This window comes from Asterias amurensis, chromosome 13 (assembly GCF_032118995.1).
Source record: "Asterias amurensis chromosome 13, ASM3211899v1".
NCBI classification, from domain to species: domain Eukaryota; kingdom Metazoa; phylum Echinodermata; class Asteroidea; order Forcipulatida; family Asteriidae; genus Asterias; species Asterias amurensis.
In genome coordinates, this window is record NC_092660.1 from 4,850,911 (window position 1) to 4,871,128 (window position 20,218).

General features: G+C 37.3%; 1 pseudogene; it reads right to left on the reverse strand.

Moving 5' to 3' along the window:
• Positions 1–532: 532 nt before the first annotated feature.
• LOC139946067 (aminopeptidase O-like) lies at positions 533–20,175 on the reverse strand (annotated as a pseudogene).
• Positions 20,176–20,218: the final 43 nt, after the last annotated feature.

Below are 20,218 nucleotides of genomic sequence, written 5' to 3' on the forward strand. Positions count from 1 at the left end.
TACTCCTATTATTTGTTAAATCAAATTTGGTATGTGTAAATGTTATTGTTTTGCTTTGTGTTTGTTTGTTTCATCCACTGTTTTGTATTGTCCATTTTATTGATCAGTAATTATGACTTGGACGCGTTTTTTTTTTTTTTTTTTTTTACTTTTGTGAATCTCATCTTTTAAAATGGTTGTTTAACTTTTTAATTTTTTACCAGCTTTATGTATCTAGATCCCTTAAAGGAACACGTTGCCTTGGATCGGTCGAGTTGGTCTTTGAAAAGCGTTTGTAACCGTTTTTTGTAAAATGCATATGGGTAGAAAGATGTTGTAAAAGTAGAATACAATGATCCACACAAACATGCCTCGAAATTGCGTGGTTTTCCTTTTACCTTGTCGACTAACACGTCGGCCATTTATGGGGGTCAAAATTTTGACTCCCATAAATGGCCGACCATGTTAGTTCGCACAGTAGAAGGAAAACCACGCAATTTCGTGGCAAACTTGTGTGGATCATTGTATTCTACTTTTAAAACATCTTTCCAACCATATGCATTTTATAAAAAACGGTTACAAACGCTTTTGTTATGACCAACTCGTCCGATCCAAGGCAACGTGTTCCTTTAAATTAATTTACTGTGTATTACTTTGATTTGTATAAATGTTGTCTGGTCCAGACTTTAATTGTTGTTCTTTTCCAGCACCTTGAGGTGGATTTTTTCTGCTATTTTTTTTGCGCTTTATAAATTTCTCTTTATTATTATTATTATTATTAATAATAATAATAATAATAATTATTATTATTATTATTATTAATAATAATAATAATAATTATTATTATTATAATTATTATGCAGCAATTAAGTACTTTGCCAAAGAGCACAAGTGTCATGACAGTGCAGACAGGGAATAAAGCCCATGATGAAAAACTAGACTGCTTGGCCACGGCACGCCATGAAAAAATTGAGCCTCAAAGCAACTCCGCAGACAAGTGAGTACTTCATCTTTGCGTTAAAACCTAAAAAGAAGAAAATCCATGTCACATCAGGCAATTTACAGGCAACCAGTTTATGTTCCCTATGTTCCAACAGCCCTATACTTTGACACTCCTATATTTCAATATCCCAACATAAACTCTCACCCTAACCTCAACCCTAATTCCTAACGGGAAAATTATGAGGAGATCTCTGAAACATAGCAATGTCAAAACATTGGGGATTGGAATATAGAGCAGTCACCACCAGGCAATCCTCATTAAGACAATTTATTCACAGACTATTTTGGTATTTTCTCAGGGAGAGTAATATCATACTGTTAGAAAAATGGCTCTTAGAACCAAAAAGTTCCTTTCGCTTGCAGCTTGGATTGCCCGTAAAAACTGCCCAATGTGACATAAAAAATACACTTTCATCCCACCTTTTAAGTCACACAATTGATATTTCAATGTTAAAAAAGTCTGCCTGACAGTTGTGGGGAACTTAAATCAACATAAAATGTTTCGAAATTCATTTCTCTTTGGAACATTAATTAATAAGGAGTTTTTTGTTCAGTTTTTTTTTTTTGTCATTTCAGGCACGTACGAATCCTCTAAATGAATTTTTAATAAATACTAAAATATTCAAACAAAAATATATAAATAAAAGCAACTTTTTGAAATGTGCCTTCTTATTACAGCATATAAAAATAATTAAAGTTGTTCATTTCAAATTTTGTCAGCTTGTAATAATACTAAAAAATGCAAAATACTACGATATTAGCCTTCTGCTTAAAGATTAACCTACAAATACTGCTAAGATTATTTCTACAGTAAAAAAGAATCGTTCTAAAATTGTGTGAAAAAAAAAACCCCTGGTCTGTTTGAGAAACAGCATTATCTGAGTTTCAACGTTCAAAAATGGTTACCAAAGTTTTTCTGAGCTTTTCTAAAAGGTGTCATTAGAGTTGAAGTCATTCCTTCGTAAAACAACGATCTGAAATATAACTTAATAATGGCATCCATTCCTAAGGTTCAAAACTATTTTTCCGAGAGATCGTTTATAAATATTCGGATTGAAAAGTTGGATGATATTTGATGACCAAACATGATACCCAAAGCAGTTATGACAAGACATCTATCCAATTTCTACGTGTTGTTAATAAAATGAGGAAAAAAAAACCCACTGAAAACCAGATAACTTTATAGGTTCTTATTGGTCTCTTATATTATGTATATATAACAGGTTAAAAGCTGCAAAAGCTACATGTTTCTATGTACAGATATACAACAAGTACGCATGCCAATTTAAAAATAAGCACCCCAAACAGGGATGTAATATGATTCACTACAAGTTAAAACATGGAGTAAAATTACACCGACTGGAAAAATTCCACGAAGATGAAGATAAATTTTCTCTACCACCAGACATCAGTCATCCATACATTTTCCGATTCAATTTACAGAGAAAATGCAAAACGCAAAACGGCACAACACCATCAAGTTATTTGTTAAAACATGGTGCGATCAAACAAAGGGCTGTCTCGGAGATTTGAGAGAAGGCCTTAATGCGCATAACGCCACTGCATTAGAGCGCCCTCATGTGGATGTCTAACGGAGGTTGCTCATTCGCCAAACCTGCGCATCGCTTAACAAAGCTGTGTCTTTTACCTATCTTTTAACAGGTAAAATGATGATTATCATTTTACCAAGTGGTAAGATAGGGGCAGTATGACGTCAAACGTGAAGTCTACATTCTTTGATTCAGCAAACTCACATCCACAGCTTGTGTCCGTCAGAGCAGAAATTTGCATAAATTTAAATAAATGTTTCACCCCATTCTAAAAGTACAACTCTCATGTCAGGTCATTGCCTTGCATGTTATGTCAAGTGATACTGATTGATATAAAACATACTAGGGTCATGTCTTGAGAAAGTTTAAAGGTCGTTTGTTGAGATTAGCAAGGTCTCAAGGTCATATTGCATTACCAAGGTCATTCCTCGGTGCTAATATCCAAGGTTTTAGCGTGTGGGTCAAAGGTCACATTACCATAGATTGACAATAATGATCAAGGTCATATCAAATAATTACTTGGCTGGTATGCGACCTACATATCTGTAGGTTATAACTAAGGTCGTATTGTGTCAAAACTTTACAACCGTGTTGCATTGATCTGACAACTTGCTTAACTCTCGGCTCAGCTGGTATGTCGAAAGTATGACCTACAGTGTAAATGGATCATAGGTCATTTCTAAGGTCGTATCCAAACATGGTATAGACACATGACTTAACAAAATTGTTGCATTGATATGATTATTTGTTTGTAACTTAATAGCAGAGTCAAACTTATCCATTGAAATTTATTTGCTTGTTAATATTGCAGGAAGCCAGTAACATACAATTGGTTGAGTTTCTGACTAGAATACTGCAAAACTATTTGCTTACTGAGCAGAGCCCAACTTCACAAAGCTGTTAATTAGAAGAAAATACTGCTAAACAAATTTATTTGCTAAGCAACAAATGTCAACTATATCAAATGATGGCTGGTAACTTGTTTTTGTTATTAGCAGTATTTCCTGCGCTTAGCAGGTTTTTGTGCCTACAGGCTTAATACAATTGGGCCCAGGTGTAGCCACCCGCCTCCACTCCCCCTTGTAAGTGATCCAAGAGTTTTGAAACCGTACCTTAGACGTCACCAAAGAGCATCTTCTGGACTGTGACCAGGCAACCTTTGTCCATCTCACTCTCGACTGCTTGTAGGGAGGCCTCGGCAACCAGCCTCTGTATTGGGTCTTTAGTCGCAATCAACTCACCATACAGATAAACTCCCATGGACTGTTGTAAAAAAAAAAAGGAAAATATATTCTTTAAGTAATAATAATAATATGGGATTTGAAGCACTGGACAGTTGGTAATAGACCGATCCATTAAGCTCCGCCCTATTGCGTATTGACCAATCACAGCGCAACGAAGGTCCAACAAATAAGGTCCGACATGCGTGCAAGTATCTTGGCGCGCGCGGCAGAATTGTGCAGAAAGGCATTGGAGAGCCCCACGTGTTCTTGGCAAACTCACTTTTAAAGGCAGTGGACACTACTGGTTATCACTCAAAATATTTATTAGCATAAAACCTTACTTGGTAACGAATAATGGGGAGCTGTTGATAGTATAAAACAGAGAAACGATGTGAGAAACAGCTCCCTCTGAAGTAATGTACATTCCGATAAAGAAGTAATTATCCACAAATTCGATTCAAATCTAGCATCTGAAAGCACACAACTCCTTGTGATAAGGGTGTTGTTTTTTTTTTCGCATATGTTGAGATACACAAAGTGAGAAGACTGGTCTTTCACAATGGACCGATCCGGCCTATCAATCAAACTGTGCGCATTCACCCATTTGACCAATCACAGCAATGATTGTGGTCAGACAAACTCGGTCATGCGTGCGCGTATATTTTGCATGCGGCAGAATCGTGCAGAATGTCATTGGGAGTGTTAGCACACGTGTTTTGCTCACATGCACGGTGGGCGGAGCTTAGTGGAAAGCCGGAACGGTCCATTACGAATAGTGTCCAGTGTCGTTAAAGGGTTATTTACGTAGTGAAAATTACCTGCTCTTCAATGAGAAATATTCTGATATCTCCGTAACCATCCAGATATCTATGTCTGATAACGAGCTCGCACCATCGGTGTCTGACCTCCGCATTCTGCTTGACCAGTCCGTAGGCTTCCTTCAACTGCTGCATGGTCTTACCGGTCAAGCGATGACCCTTCTCGATCAGCAACTCCAGCAGGAGCACCAGCTGGTCTGGGGTCAGCTTGGACCAGTTGGTGTTGGTGGGGTCGGTCAGTTTGGCCAGGAGGGCACCGGTGTGCTTCCGCTTTTGGGCTTTACTACTTTGTCTGATGGCCTTGTCTGCGGCCAGCCATTTATTGCACTGTGGAATGACAAAGACAATTTTTTTAATTCTTTGATCTCAGATTTTATATTACGCAGGCATTATTGAGTAGGCCTACAACTACATGTACAAGGGATAACCTGCATGTACATTATGCTATTCATTCAATCCCAATTTTTTAAATTTTTCAAATGGCAACAAAAATCGGAAATCAGACCAAAGTAGGAAGAATATTATGCCTGACTAGAACAGGAGCAAACATAGGCTGTGAGAAAGTGACAACAAACGTGCTCCCGCCAAACTTTCACCACTCATTTAAATATTAATAATAATAGTAATAATAATAATAAAAAAAAATAAACAGTATTTATATATCGCAAAAAATCTGCCTATAAAGATGCTCAAGGTGCTTTACAGATTAAAGCCGTTGGACCCTTTCGGTTCAGAAAAAAAAAGGTTCACAGATTTACAAATAACTTACAGGGTTTACAGAAGGCAATGGTGAAAGACTTCTCCTGAAATATTAGTCCATGAAATGCTTTACTTTTTGAGAAAACAGCAAAACAATATAAATTCTCGTTAAGGAGAATTACGGATTTATTAACACATGTCATGACACAGCGAAACGCGCGGAAACAAGGGTGGGTTTTTCCGTTGTTTTCTCCCGACTCCGATGACCGATTGAGCCTAAATGTTCACAGGTTTGTTATTTGATATAGAAGTTGTGGTACACAAAGTGTGGGCCTTGGACAACACTGTATACCGAAAGGGTCCATTGGCTTTAAAGATCAGAAACAGAAATATGAATTTCTTTGTATACCCTTAAAATTATGAAATAAAAAATAAAAAACTTAAAGGAACATTACAGAATTGATTTTTGCTATCAAAACAGTTGCTGGCAGAGTAAACACTTCATTTAATTCAAGTTTGAGATCAATCGGCCATCTGGGTCACGAGAGAATAGTGCATCGCAGCAATGCCAAAACAAAAATTAATAAAACGCTCACTGAGCGATAAACACGAAACGCGAAGTTAGCTTAGTTATTTCTCATCAAATATATGACATTTCAAGGGATGTTTTCATCAATAGACCGTGTAAGTTTTATGTAAATCTGTGATCTTCACGATTTTTGTTTCTTACATAGTACCGATTCTGTAACGCTCCTTTAAAGGAGGAATTTAATACACTACACGAATGCAGACAATGCTCATACGTACAAGGCCTAGCAAATACCATTTAAAAAAACACAATTAAGTCAATCAAAAAGGAGATATAATCAAATGGAATGGGTAATATTTGAATACATTTATATTAGACCAAAGGAGTTAAATTCATCAATACACAGAAAAACAATAACTGACAATTGTTTTAAAATACAACAGGATGAAAAGGAAATGTATTTCAAAATGAAAGATCCAGTATAAAACAACAGGTAGAAAGAAACTATAAATAAATAGTAAACTTGCCAATAGAGTCCAGTGTCTTAAAGCCTAGCCTGGGTAAATCCTCCCACCAATGTCACCTATCTTACCTCTGATTCAACCTGCTGTATCAGGCTATTATCCCAGCAGAATGTCTCTGGTCTGAGAGCGGAAGGCATTCCTGCACAGTCTAACCACTCAGAGCTTACAACCTCTGGGCTCATTCCATTCTCTCTAGAGGGGGGAATCAAATTGGTAAATGCGTTAATCCCAAGTTTTTACTATACAAAATATTACAATGTTGAACTTCTTCTTTTTTCATCCACAAAAGTCTTGTTAAAGCAATCAAATATTTAATCCTTCGTTTACATCCAAAACCGGCGGGCCTCTCTTAAAAATATTCCGGGCAGTATGTATGCAGTTCATAATCTACTTAAATTTTGGTTAGGGAGTGATGTCAAAGGTCATAAAATAAGGTGATCAGACCCTAGACTCTTTATCCAAATTGGTGTCCCATTTCATGTCTGTAATGATCTTGAAGAATCCTACTTTTAAACTTGTACCAACAAGGTCCCTGACTAGTCTAACTTCCACATACACTTGCATTAATAATAATAATAATAATAATAATAATAATAATAATAATAATAATAATAATAATAATAATAATAATAATAATAATAATAATAATAATAATAATAATAATAATAATAATAATAATAATAATAATAATAATAATAATAATAATAATAATAATAATAATAATAATAATAATAATAATAATAATAATACAATAAGACTTGTATTGCGCACATAGCCACCCTGCTGGGTGTTCAAGGCGCAGTAAAACCAAAAACAAAACACAACAAAATTAGTCATTGAAAACCTGTGACATAAGATAAGTTTAGAGAAGAGACTTGAATTTTGCGGTACAAAGACAAGATCGAAGATTAAGTGGTAGAGAGTTCCAGATGCGTGGCGCGGCTGAAGAAAAAGACCTGTCACCCCCATGAGTGTCGAGACTTGGGTTCAATGAGGAGCAGCATGGAACTTGATCGAAGATTCCTTGATGGAGTGTAAACTTGAAGCAGTTCAGAAAATATAGTGGGGAGCCTTGCCATTCAGAGCTTTATGGACAATGAGCATCAGCTTGAAGATGATTCGTTGAGAGATAGGGAGCCAGTGTAGTTGTTTCAGAATGGGGGTGATAGAACAGGATTGACGTAAATAGATGGGGGAAAATATGGAACGATGACATGAAACGAATATCTCCAAAGGGTATGCAAGAGCCATCTCTGCCCTCACCGGATACCTGTTTTATACCAAGGTGTACTAGGTATACTTACAAGAGTTCGGGGAAAGTTTCAAACAGCATGTCGATAAATTGCCGGATAGAACAAGCTGCCCTCGATACTTCAGGACGTAGGCACGGAGAAATCTCAGCAGGTGAGTTGAGCCTACTTTGTTGGAGAGATGTTGCAGAAAGAAGTAGCCCTGAAAATTATGACAAACTCATCATTAATTGGCCACTCAAAATATGTATTAGCATAAAAACTTACTTAGTAACGAGCGACAGAGTGCTATTATTATTATTTTTATCATTATTGGGGTTTTAGTTTTTAGTTTTATTTGTATGCAAGTCGCCAGTCAAACAAGGCCTGAGGGCCACTTCAAGGTGTGGGCTACAATTATTTTTTCCAGAGGCCTTTGCCACCTACTCCTTGGGCTGAAACAGGGTTACCCCTTTCAAAGTCCATACAGATGTAGGCTTGGGTATCATCAGTCTGAAGCCTGGCCGGTTGAGCAGAAAGAACTACCTCCCCAATTGTACGTAGCAAGTGTCACGACCGGGATTCGAACCCACACTCTGCTGATCAAACACCAGAGCTTGAATCCGGCGCTCTTACCGCTCGGCCATAACATTGTGAAAAACCACTCACTCTGACATAATCTATTTTTTTAAACAGGTAATTTTCTGACGCAAATGTTTGAAAATGAGAAATACTTTAGGGTTTGAAAGCACCCAAATTTGGGGGTATTTGATCTCTCATTACTTTCCTCCAACTTCTATTGAGCCAACATGTTCACAGATTTGTTGTTTTATCAAAAACAAGGCCATCTTTTGAAATGAAATTTTCACATGTTAGGTTTATGGTACACATTTTTTATAACAATCGAACGGTTCCAAAAACCATAGGTTTAAAGAATAAAAACTTCAAATGAATACACTTTCCACCTTTAGATAATGAACCTGCTGGAACCACTTCTCTTGATTCATGCCGTTCTTCACAACGGCCGGCTTTCTACTTCCGCTACCGGCATAGTTTAAGGAACCGACCCCTGCCATCGGTCTCATGACCTGGAGGTCAGCTGCTGTATTCCGTAGCTCCTGCTGCAACACCTTAAAGCGGATCAGAACCCTTCAGGTTGGACCAATCCTTGAACTGTTTCTCAGGCAGCTGTTAAGAAAAACAGAAAGAGGGCTGGCTCAGTGGTTTCTTTCCCTGCATTTTAAAATCTAAAGACCCCAGTTTGAACCCCACCTCAGACTAGAGTTTCCTTGCTGTGACTTGATTTTCAGTCCCTACCTAGTTGCATGAGTTTCCCATGTGGGGGTTTTCCTCCCTCATCTCAACCTCAACTCAAGCTCTGATGTTTCTGTTCAGCAGAGTGTGGGTATGAGTCAAGGTCGGGACACTTGGGTCCCTGAGAAGTGTCCGCGACCAAGACACTTAACTATCATTGCTTCTCTCCACCCAGAGGTAAATGGGTACCTGTTATGAGGGCAGAGATGGTTCTCGTGATTGATTAAGAGTAGTGTGCTACATATTCGGCAGCACAGGCTGTATACTCCCCAGGGAGATGAGATGGTTTAAAGGCAGTGGACACTATTTACTCAATTACTCAAAATAATTATTAGCATAAACCTTCTTGGTGACGAGCAATGGGGAGAGGTTGATGGTATAAACATTGTGAGAAACGGCTCCCTCTGAATCGCTTAGTTTTCGAGAAAGAAGTAATTTTCCAGGCATTTGATTTAGAGACCTCAGATTTAGAACTTGAGGTCTCGAAATCAACCATCTAAACGCACACACTTCGCGTGACAAGGGTTATTTTTTCTTTCATTATTATCTCGCAACTTTGGTGACTAATTGAGCTCAAATTTTCACAGGTTGTTATTTTATGCATATGTTGAGATACACCAACTGGGAAGGCTTGTCTTTGACAATTACCAATAGTGTCCACTGCCTTTAAGACTAGTCCTATCTCAAGTTAGGATAAGTTACTTCGTCTTAAATTAGGACTAGCCATACGTTTTTAATAATCTCCTTGTACTAGCCCCAAGTTACTAATGCGCTTCGCATGGGCCCTTCTGGTGTATAAAGCGCTATAAAAAAAGACAATTATTATTATTGTTGTTATCATTAATTCAATTATTTAATCTCACCTTAGCAAATCCCTCGCTCAGCCACTCCTCGGTCCAATCCTGCGCACCGATCAACAATCCGAACCAAGAATGTGTGACCTCGTGGGCGAGTCTGGGACACAGACTCCGGTCGCCAGGCAGTAAGGTGTGCGATACAAAAACAAGGCTTGGACTGTTGAGTTGAAATCAAAAAAGATATTAATTTAAGAATTATTGTACAAAAAAAAGTGTGAAAAAATAAGAAGTATTACTTTTTGATCAAACTTAATTTAAAAATTCTGTTGAAAGAAGAGCTTTCAAATAATTGAGGGGCAAATATCATAACAAGAAGCTGAATTTTCATAAAACTCTCTCAAGCTCTTTCAAGAACAACTTTTAAGGCAATTTACTGATAATGTTACATGGTTAGGGGCAAGCTTGTTGTTGTTATTGTTGTTTTTTTTTTTTTAACAAAAGAGGCAACAAATCCAGTTAAGTTTTTATTTGTATGCAATGTAACCCAAACACAGCTAAAAGTCACTCATTCAATATTTCATAAAACTACGCCAACTATTGCACTCATAGACATAAATAATTTGTATATTATTGCACCAGTACTTGCTTGTCATTTTGCTAGTAATTTCACTAGTACGTCAGCTTTTTCAGAAGTCTATTTCAAATAAGTAAGGATGCTTTTCAAGACGGGATTAGCCAGCCATATCACTTGGAGTGAATTTTGAGTGGGTCCTCTGGTGTTTTACCTTGCATTTACGCACTACGTATGACATTTCTTTATATTTTGAGATGAAAGGACAACACAAACCTGGCGAGGCCAAGGCTAGCAAAGCACTTTGGCAGCACAAGAACATCTTGTCTGTGAAATGGATGTGAACCAAGGACCTCAAAGCAGGCTGCCTGGTATCTGGGTAAGTGATGGGAAAACTCTGCCTCCACAAAGTGTAGGATTGATGCTGGGTGCGAACAGCCTCGAGGGCAGTGTGGCTGATTGAGAGCTGTGGAGAAAATAAAAGAATACCAAAATAGACATTTTATTTGGAGTTTTTCAAAGCAATGGACACTTTTGGTAATTATCAGAGACCAGTATTCTCACTTAGTGTATACCAGCATAATGCTAACATATATATATTCAGTACATTTATTTCAATGCTGTCATACAAAACAATAATACAATAGCGTACATTTATGTCAAAATTAAAACAAGCAATATAGTATGAGGTATGATTTAGGTACACAATACTTCAAAAAAATTAAACAAGTAGTATTTAAAGACAACATTTAGGTGTAAGGTTAAGCAAAAATACTTTTGTGCCCTTACCTATTTGCTATTGACAGACAAACATGATACCAAGGAACACAAACAAAGACAAAGACAGAGACAACATGGTCAGACGATAGGTGTAGGCCTACAAACAACACAAAGGCGAGTCATCATTAAATGGACTCGTATTATTAAAGTCATGAATTATAGGGTTATAAGGAATATGCATTTGAGTAGTAGTTTTTGTTTCACAAATCTGTGAAAATTTTGACTTAATTGGTCATCAAAGGTGCCAGAGAATAATGAAAGGAAAAACATCCTTGTTGCAAAAATGTGTGTGCTTTCAGATGCATAATGAAAGGCTTCAGGCCTGTAGTCTTTTATCAGATTCAAATATTTGAGTGCGGAATTACCTCTTTCTCAAAAACTACGTTACTTTAGAGGGAGATGTTTCTTACAATGTGCTATACTATCATTAGCTCTCCATGGCTCATTACCAAGTAAGTTTTAATGCTTAAAGTTATGTGAGTAATTACCAATAGTGTCTTTAAAGGTGGGGTGAAAGTGTATTTTTTATGTCACATTAGGCAATTTTTACGTCAATCCAAGCTACAAGCAAAAGGAACTTTTTGGTTACAAGAGCCATTTTTCTAACAGTATCTTATTACTCTCCCTGAGAAAATACCAAAATTTTCTGTGAATAAATTGTCTTAAAGGCAGTGGATACTATTGGTAATTGTCAAAGACTAGCCTTCACAGTTGGTGTATCTCAATATATGCATAAAATAACAAACCTGTGAAAATTTGAGCTCAATCGGTCATCGAAGTTGCGAGATAATAATAAAAGAAAAATAACCCTTGTCACACGAAGTTGTGTTGCGTTTAGATGGTTGATTTCGAGACCTCAAGTTCTAAACTTGAGGTCTCAAAATCAAATTCGTGGAAAATTACTTCTTTCTCAAAAACTATGGCACTTCAGAGGGAGCCGTTTCTCACAATGTTTTATACCATCAACCTCTCCCAATTACTCGTCACCAAGAAAGGTTTTATGCTAAAAAATTATTTTAAGTAATTACCAATAGTGTCCACTGCATTAATGAGGATTGCCTGGTGGTGACTGCTCTATTTTCCAGTCCCCAATGTTTTGACATTGCTATGTTTCAGAAATCTCCTCATAATTTTCCCGTTAGGAATTAGGGTTGAGGTTAGGGTTAGAGTTGATGCTGGTATGTTTGTTTTTTTTTTGTTTTTTTTAATGCAAGTCGCCCAAAACAAGGCTAAAAGCCACTCTAGGTTAAGGGCTACAAGGAAGAAAACATAGACATGCAGAAACTCAGTGGAGCTAAGGTAGGTAGGAATTGACATTCCTCTTAAAAGATGGAAGATCATAGGATGAAGGGAAACATGCACCAGGCAAGGAGTTCCAAAGAGATGCAGTACGAGGGAAAAAAGCTACTGAGTAGCTCTTTGTTCTACATCTCGGCACAGCCACAGTATAAGGATGAGAACAAGCAGAAAGCCTGGTCTCGCGCTCAAACACGCTGACAGGAGGAACAAGGTTGGATAGACTGGTGGAACATTTACTACGGAAATATCTGTAAAACAGGCAAAGGCTGGCTACAGACCTTCGGTGATATAGGAGTGTCAAAGAGGGCTGTCGGAACATAGGGAACATAAATGTGTTACTGGAACTGGTTGCCTGTAAATTGCCTAATGTGACATGGCCTTTCTTCTTTAAGGTTTTTAACACAAAGATGAAGTACTCACTTGTCTGCCGAGTTGCTTGGAGGCTGACCAGGTAACGGTGGAATGTTAACGGATTTCCATTTACCGATGGCTAAGGCTAAGACTGAGCATGGCATAGGCATAAAGGTGCTGTGATATCGATGTAACGATTGTCCTAAAGAAACAGAAAAAAGCAAAAAATTGTCTAATGTCAACAAGGCTCATTTTTTTACTGCCAAGAGAGACTTCAAGGTCAAATGTGACCCGCTACGTGAAAATGAGTCAGATGTCGCCAAATGCAATATTAAGTTATGGACTGTTTAATGTGGAAAATATTTTTAAAATTAAAAAAATCCTTTTTTTTTAATATTACTTTTTTAAGATCTATATTTGCATGGTTAACCTTTAGAACACTTACTTTTCGGCAATAAAGCTATGGATAAAACAAATTTGTGACCATACTTAAATGTCTAATTTGTATCCTTCTGTGCGAAATGGTAGTTGAAAACATCACTTTACTTGTAATTCGTTTTTCAGAAAAAATGATGTATTAGTTAATTTCAAACATAAGTAACTCAGCAACGCGATTACACCCCAAAGCTTAGACATATACCAAATTACTGCTGTTGGTGTGTTCTTTCCAGCCATGCATAAAACTCAATCCTTGAAATTGTCAACATCTGACTCATTTTCACGAAGCGGGTCACAAATTTAGTTTTGGCTTCCACAAATATTTCCAAAAGTCCTTAGGATTATGTCGAAAAACAAACTACATCCATGTGTCTCTATCGAAAAACAAACTACATCCATGTGTCTCTAATCTCACAATAAGATGGTGTAAAAATGCCAGTGGTTGATACCCCTTTAACTGCAATTTTCGTCAAAATCCAAAATCCTTCAATGCTTTCGCATTTATTGTATGGTCTGTGGATTTTTTACAAACAATATTCAGTCCATTCCTGAATTCTTTTGATATTCAATTATAATTGCATTAAATTGAGCTCTGAACTCGTGCAAAAACTCCTCTTTGTGAATGTGCTGACCCATTTATTTTTTGCTGTCTGATGACATCGTGTTTCAAATTTCGCTCCGAGAGGATACCAAATAAATTGACATACAACCATTTTAATGTGAGGTAAGAGACTTGGAATTTGCTTTCCGACTTTCATATGGACTCTATCTATTCGGAAATGAGTGCAAAAACCCCTGAGTTTTGAGTCCCTCTTTAAGCACAACAAGCTGCTAAGCATAACAACATCTTGCTTACCATTTTGTTCTGGTGTTACGATTGCTTCAGTATCTCCGCTCATCAGAACGACCCACTCTGAGGGCGCTCTGAGATCTTAGCCTGCCATGTTGACGAGACTCCGGGGGGGTTCTTGGCAGGGGAACAGCGATCGATTGTTGATCCAGGCACCAGGTGTAAATACACAATCCCTGTCGAAGAAATTGAACAATCTCAAATAAAAACCACGACTTTCTCTAAGTTCTGAAACTTAATTATAGTATAGGTTTTCTAGGTCAAGTTCAGCAAATGAGCAGTCAATTTCATTTTCATGCGTTCGAATTAAAACTGTTTTGCCTCTCCAGTTATTACTGCGTTTCAAGTTCAATTTCGTTTTGAGTCGAGTCAAATTCCCTCAGCCCTCTGTTCAATTTAGCGTATCGTCATTCTTTTTCGGGACACACACGCCTCAAGAATCGTCTGTGAATTTGAATGCTGTTTTGATGAATTGTTAAATTGAATGATTATTTTGTTAAATGAAATAACGTAAAAGTACATTTGACTAGTCTTAAAACGAAATCGAATGACCCTTTTCAGTAGCATTCAATATCGTGCCAAATAGAATAAGCTGGTGGTTAAATTAGCTGCTCATTTTCCGAAATTGACCTATAATAATAATAAAAGACATTTATACAGCGCTCTTACACGAGCTACCACAGCGCTTTACAAGAAACTATACAATTAAACAAAGAAAACAGTCAAAGCAATAAGTCATTGAACAGGAAAGTTTTTAGATGTTTCTTGAAAACTGCGAGTGACGCCGCAGAACGAATTTGATGAGGGAGACGGTTCCAAAGGCTGAACTACATTGTACTGTATCCAACTTTTTTTCGGTAAAAATGTTTTAAAGCCATTATACACTTTCGGTACAGAAAAAAGAAAAAAGTTCACAGATTTACAAATAATTTACAGGGTTTACAGAAGGTAATGGTGAAAGACTTCTCTTGAAATATTGTTCCATGAGATGCTTTACTTTTTGAGAAAACATTAAAACAATATCAATTATCGATAGCAAGAATTACAGATTTATTTTAAACACATGTCATGACACGGCGAAACGCGCGGAAACAAGATTTGGGTTTTCCCATTATTTTCTCTCGACTCCGATGACCGATTGAGCCTAAATTTTCACAGGGTTGTTATTTTATATATGTTGTGATACACGAAGTGTGGGACGTGTATAATGGCTTTAAGCAAAGGCAGGGTTGAGACTTGAGATTCATTTGTTGGCAAAAATATGTGAAACTGTGATCAAAATTTGAGCAAAACATTGAAATGGTGGCATTCCCAAATTTTGGTAATATCTAGAGTAGGGGTCTACCGTTTACAAGGAGGTTTAGAATACAGTGCTCTGCTAGCAGAGTAGATTGAAGATCATTCAAATTAATTGTATTTAAAGGGGGGGGGGAAATAATAAAAAAATTCTCAATGCAGATACAAAAAGTTCCGATTTCATATACAAGTCAGATATTTTTCAACTTTGAAAAATAAAGAAAAATGAGGTGAGAGTTCATACAATGTACAAAAACTATTTTGGAAACTTGTTTAAAGGCAGTGGACACTATTGGTAATTACTCAAAATGATCATTGGCATAAAATCTTACTTGGTGACGAGAAATGGGGAGAGGTTGATGGTATAAAACGTTGTGAGAAACGGCTCCCTCTGAAGTACCATAGTTTTAGAGAAAGACGTAATTTTCCACGAATTTGATTTCGAGACCTCAGATTTAGAACTTGAGGTCTCGAAATCAACCATCTAAACACACACAACTTCGTGTGACAAGGGTATTTTTTTCTTTCATTATTCTTGCAAGTTCGATGACCGATTGAGCTTAAATTTTCACAGGTTTGTTATTTTATGCTTATTTCGAGATATATACCAACTGTGAAGGCTAGTCTTTGACAATTACCAATAGTGTCCACTGCCTTTAAAACTAAGACTAACAACAGTTGTTATGGCCGAGCGGTCTGATGGTTAAGTCATTGGAGTGTGGGTTCATATCCTGATTGTGTTCTTTAGCAACACACATCAATAACTGTTATTGCTTTCTTCACCCAGAGGTAAATGGCTGTTAGGCCTGGGCGAATTATTCAAATATCCGGTTAATGGCGAATAGGTTTTCCTATCCGTAACCGCGAATGCCTTTTTTTTCTTAACCGGATATCCGCATAGGGCGCGAATACCTATTTACAAACCGGATAATTCTGTAATTACAACCGAGTAACCGGATATTCTTTAACCGAATATCCACGGACGTCGGGCGACAACTGATATGAATGTTTTGTCTGAATCCTTATGCAACTTCTATTAAGACAGCATAAAACAGCATAAATTAAGTATTTAACTATGCTCACCTCCGTGAAGAGTTAAAACAATGACATTTCTGACGTAATTTGTTCAAAGATTACAAAAGTTTTCCTTCACGTAGAGTCAATCACGATCAAAAGAAAAAGCAAATCGCCATCTTTAAATTAGATCCGGTCATTTTTATGAATGAACTGAGTGACAGTCTAAAACTTATATCAATCCGCCCATAAGATCTCATTCACAAATGAACAGCGCCCTCTAGTGGCAAAAAAAAAAATATTTTTAATTTTTTTTTTTAAATGGCGCCCTCTAGCGGCGAAAAAACTATTCGAATATCCGGTTAATTTCGGATAGTTGGCCAGCGGTATCCGAAAAACAAAATTTCACTATTCGCCCAGCACTAATGGCTGTAAGGGCTGAGATGGTTTTTGTGATTGATTAAGCTGGGTGTGCTACATACATACTTAGCATCTATCTAAAGCTACATACTAAATAGTTATAAATAAATAATTTGCAGGGCAAATCATCCTTACTCGCAGCTAAGAGCTGAATTGCAAAGGATGCAGCTACAACGTGTTCGAGAAGTAGGCATGCAAGGGCACCTTCGGCTGCCAGCCACATCAACCCATTATGACCACAGAGCACAGCCAAGATTGAAAGTGTTTGATATTTTTTCCCCCGAGGGAGGAAAACATGATGTTCTGGAAAACCCTTGTGGCACAGCAGAGAACCAACGCACAACTCAACTCACATATGGCCCCGTCCGGGAATCGAACCAGGGTCACCTTGGTGAGAGGCGAGCGCTTTACGCACAAGCCAACCATGCAAACAATGTATACTCCCTAAGGAGCTCAGCTGGGATGGTTTAAGAAATGAAATGAATGCACCATTAACAATAAATAACGGGTACCAGCTCTGTATAAATCACTATACTTATAAGAGTTAACAGGCTATTAAGGTTCGGTCACACAGGCAATGATAACAAGAATGAAAACGATAACGTTAACAATGCACGCCCTTGATTGGTTGAATGAGCGTGAGCGTTGCCTGCATGGAGCAATTCAACCAATAAAACGAGTTTTCTTTGCATTGTTATCGTTATCGTTTTCGTTATCGTTTTCGTTATCACTCGGCCTTTACTCAGCTACTTTTATATTGTTAACTGTTTTTTTATTTTATTTATCGAGAAACAAGCTGCAACATAAAATGCCATTTTAAGATTTGAATTTGTTAGATGACACAAGATAAAAACCATTAGGCCAAATTAAAAAAATTTGTTGATTGTCCTTTTTTTTGCTGATGGGGGAGGGAGGAGGTTTTTTTTTTTTTTTAATTTTTTAAGTTTAGTTGACATGCCAAATATGAAAATCAAGAATAAAGAAATCATCACATTCACTATAAAACAGAGGGTTTGTGTGTTTTTGAGGTTTTCAATAGTTTTGTCAAACAAATTTAACTCCTAGATGACATTTTCTGTAAACTTTTTCAAACTATAAAGCACAGTGTAGCCCAAGTAAAAATTTGAAGAATTGTTCTTGCTTTGCCAACATGAATAAAAACCTTCTTTAAACATCTTTTCAAACCTGTACATTTTGAAAAAAATATCAGCTGAAAAGGGTGTTTTTTATGATAAAATTTTTTTTTTTAAAAGGGTTAGGGGGGTTTTGAATGGTCGGGCGGGGACGATCAACAATTTTTATTTATTTTATGGCCTTATGCGATTGTCTTACTTTCCAGCCTGGTCGTAAGCCCACATAAGGGATCTTCCTTCTGGCTTTGTCTTATACTTGATACAAACAGTGGAAGGAAAATCCTCTGGACTCCTCGCTCCGTCTTTCCAAACTTTCACACACCACGGCTCGACGCTGAAATGCAACGCTTGACCGACCTGACACGCCCCTTCGTCGTGGTAGTCCCCATTCTCGGGGTGCATTCTAGAAGAGTTCTGACTTGCATCCGTGTTACTACTAGACTGACGTCTGTCTTTCCGGCTGGCATTGCTTTGAGTCGAAGCCGTGTCCTTCTTTGGTTTGTTGACAATCACTTCATGAGCCGATTCAACTACGATATCACAGCCATCAAGAATCAGCACAAAGTTTCCTTTCGAATCTGTTGCATACGACGCTTTACTTTCAAGACGTCCGTTTCTTCGTCCACCCGAGCTCGCTCCGGCTTCCTTCTTATCATTTTGAGGCTCCAGGAAGAGGGTGACACTGCCGGAAAATGTATGCATCTCAAAATGAACGGCCAGATCGAGGACGTAATGACGCACTCTGATGTCACTGCTGTTGGCCATCAACGGGAGGTCCTTGGAGAGATCCATCGTTGCTTGATGCCGAGTTGGTCCGACTCACCTGCTGTACAGCATCCAGATTATAGAAGGAGCATTGCAACGTTCTAAAGATCAAACAAAATGGAAATTCTGATCAAATTAAATTTTAAAAACGTTTTCCCTTAACACTGGTCTACTGGCCAAATGCCAGGACAAGTCAAACTTCAGTCTCAGTTGTCCGTCTGGCTAGTTTAGAGCTGAAAAGCATCCCTATCTAAAACGAAATATGAACTACTCAACAAACCTGACGGACCATTGAAATAACACGCAAACTGGTCCTGCTGGTCACTGAAAAAGTTTTGGTCAAATCCTGATCTAGGTTTTGAAACCTAGCTGTGATTAAATAAATCAAAGCCAAAAGGATAACAAAATAAAGAACTAGTTAAGAATTTTGAGCCCATTTCCAAAACTTTGGCTTTGGCTGCAGCTCTGGCTTAGACTCCAGCATCAAATTTGGAGTCAGTGCACATTTTGCACTAGACCCAGTAACTGGGGCGCTGTATTCCTTTTTCGAAATTTGACATTTTCTGTCATAGGACCGATAATGTCAAAATTTGAAAAAAGGAGTACAGCGCCCCAGTTACTGGGTCAAAATTTTTCACAGTATTTCCAATGTCAAATGGAGCCCAGAGCCGGAACATAAGCTGAAGTTTTGCAATAAGCATTTAGCTTGTTCAGTACTTGGGCTTCCCTCTATACTGAAAAGGGAGGCGGGGTCCGAGTAGACTGGTCGGAGTGGCCAGTGCAAAAAAAGGGCACTTTGTACAATCAAACAATCTGAAAGGGAATGAGGTTAATATTTTGGAGGTCTCCTAAACCTAAAGTTTAAGAATAAAATATTTGAAGGGGTTGTAACAGAAAATGAGAAGAGCTTGTCTTATTTGTATCTTAAGCATTGAGGAAGGAAATAAATAGTCTAATAGTTCAATGTTGACATTTTTGTAATAAGTTTGTACAGACTTTCTTGACTTGACAGCAGCACTAATTCTTGGTTAGAAATAATGATGCAATGCTATTGGACTGCTATGTCGAGTGTATTTCTTAGCTCTTTATGAGCTGTAAAATCATTTTTAAATGGAATTTATCTGAATAAATATCGGAAAATTTCTGTTAAAAACAAGTCAAAATTGACAGTTGATGATTATAACTTATATTTTTATAAGAAATTCATTTTCATAACTGCAAATTCCAGTGGGATTTGACAGTATAGTGGCAAGCAAGATCACTTTCAACCGTTTACTTTGTAATCAGGTGATATTAATTATAACAAGACTAATAAACTGTTGATGATTATAGTCAATAAAAATGAAAGCATTACAAGATAATAAAAATAAACAATCTAAATTTAAAAATGTATACCAAACAAAAAATAAAATTAAACAAAATTGCATTTAATTTATTGTCAAATTATGCTCCTACCAGGTGCAGCAAACCACATGCAAATCATTTGTAAACAAAATTACAAACAGCAAATCCTCCAGATTTATGTTAAAGGAAACTATTTACACAAATCTGAAATTTGCATTCAAATTTAGTTTTATCAATAATAACAAATATAACGCACCACAGACTTCCCAGAGTGATTGCGCGTCACAGCAGAT